Below are 2,403 nucleotides of genomic sequence, written 5' to 3'. Positions count from 1 at the left end.
ATGGGGTACCATGAGGATGTATCAGGGCAAAGATGTCACCTGCCCTGAAATCCATCTTGAGGAGGAGCTCTACCACCTTTGTCCTGTTTGGACAAGTATCATTGCACCTCCACCTAAGACGGACCACATTCCTCCTGGTGACTCCAGACCTGGCAGTGGGGAGTGACCATGACTCCTCTCCTTTGCTCTCGGGAGGCCCCGAGGCCGTGCCTCTCTATCCAAAAGGACAGTTCTACCTCTCTACCCTCTACAGTGATAGATTTATCCCCCCCTCCGCAAGGCCTCCAGAAGGTCTCTGAAGATCAGAATTCCCAGGACCAAAGGGTGCAGGACTCTCATGAGGCCTACGTGACCCGGCAGCAACACTGGCATAACTCCTACTGGGTGCCGCTGCCAGGGGCTCTGATGGACCAGCCACTCCAGCATCATTTCCACTCTCCACAGAATCCATACTCCCCCCCCCCCCCCCCTCTCACTCTCGCATCCCCTCCATCCATCCTCTCATCATCCTTCCCATCCTCCCTCACTCTTCTCCATTCACACCTCCATTCAGTCCTGTACCAGACCCCACAGACAGAACCCCCATATCTACAGTATTAACAGTATTTTCAGCATCTAGAGTATATACAGGTGTGACCTCGGCGTCCTTGGGTGATCCTGACCAGTCTTGTTCTGCCGCAATAACACTATCTGACTGGTCAGGAACCCCCTCTGCTTCACCGGCCACAGGAAAGTCCTAAGGGGACGGAGGCCGTCCAGATTTAGGCACAGTTTTTATAATATTGTCCATAGAACCTTCTGTCCCCACAGGTTTCAGGACAGTCCCCTTTATATTTTCAATAGCTTTAGCAGCCGCCATTGCCAGTCCAGCCTTGGCTGGTTTTATTATTCCTGCTGAGGTGCCACCTGCCCCAAATGCAGATGAGGTTCCCCCTCGAGAAGCCCCTGCAGACGACACCCCTACAGCATACAACGCACCAGCCGCAGACCCCACCGCGGAGCCTGCTTTACCACTGGGCGCCCCATTGAGCCGCTCATCTCCGCCCTCGCTCCTAATCTCCGGCACCGGGATCTAAGCTTTACCCCTGCCCGTCTTGCCCTGGCCCGGTGCCGAAGAAAAGCAGCCTCCCGCCGGGCTGCTGACCTCACCAAACATGTCCGGCTTCACAGCTGAAATCGCCCCCACACTCTTACCGCTACTACAAGCTGAAACAGTGTCACATGACTCTCCTGTAGGGACCTCCATACTCTACCCACTGCTCTTCCCCTGCGCACAACCCACCGCAGGGCCCTGAGTAGGTGGAGCCTGGGAAAGGGGGACATAAGAGAATGTAACCGACTCGCCCCTTTTTTTTTATTTTATATTTTTTTTCACTTTTTCTCATCCGGTACAGGGTCATCTCCGAAAGTAAAACGCTCCAATCGTACCAGAGACTCCATCTCCCTGATGACCGCCATGAGTCCGCCTGGATGTCCATCAGTTTCTTTTCAATCACGTTAATTTCAGACTTTATCTTTGTAATGTCCTTATTGGCCGCTTGCTCCCGGTCGTGGCGTTTGCCCGCACTCAAGTGCTTTTTCAGCTCTGCCCTCAACCTATGGAGCTCTTTGCCATTCATTTTATAGGCCTGCATAAAATAGGCAATTCTTGAGGGAAAAGTCACTGACCGACTCCAACATTGCTGCTTTCCCCACCAGGTCTCCTTACCCCCTCTGAACAGGCCGGTCGCTGTGCGCCCTCCGTCCCCGCCGGCCTACTCCGGGAACCAGAGGCCTGGGTCTTGCTTTCCTCCTGCATCCCAGAAACCTAATCCCCTCCAGGCAGAAGGGAGCAGGAACCAGGAGCCACACAGATCGCCTCCCAGCAGCAGCACTGACAAACGATCCACACCCGCTCCACCTGAGGGTTACACCCAGTATACAGGAGAGAAGTGGTACTGTGCATTGTCCATACAGTGGGGATCAAAAGTTTGGGCACCCCAGGTAAAAATTTGTATTAATGTGCATAAAGAGCCATGGAAAGATGGAAAAATCTCCAAAAGGCATCAAATTAAAGATTAGCCATTCTTAGGTCATCAAAAGTTACATTTTATCTCCATCATTTACACTTTCAAAATAACAGAAAACAAAAAAATGGCGTTTGCAAAAGTTTGGGCACTCTGCAGAGTTAACATCTTGTACTGCCCCTTTGGCAAGTATCACAGCTTGAAAACGCTTTTTGTAGCAGCCAAGAGTCTTTAAATTCTTGTTTGAGGTATCTTTGCCCATTCTTCCTTACAAAAGTCTTCCAGTTCTTTGAGATTTCTTGGCTGTCTGTCACGCACTGCTCTTTTAAGGTCTGTCCATAGATTTACAATTATGTTGTTGAGGTCAGGAGATTGTGAAGGCCATGGCAAAACCTTC

Source organism: Hyla sarda, unplaced genomic scaffold, assembly GCF_029499605.1.
Source record: "Hyla sarda isolate aHylSar1 unplaced genomic scaffold, aHylSar1.hap1 scaffold_3261, whole genome shotgun sequence".
In the NCBI taxonomy this organism is placed as follows: domain Eukaryota; kingdom Metazoa; phylum Chordata; class Amphibia; order Anura; family Hylidae; genus Hyla; species Hyla sarda.
This window is presented reverse-complemented; position numbering follows the sequence as displayed.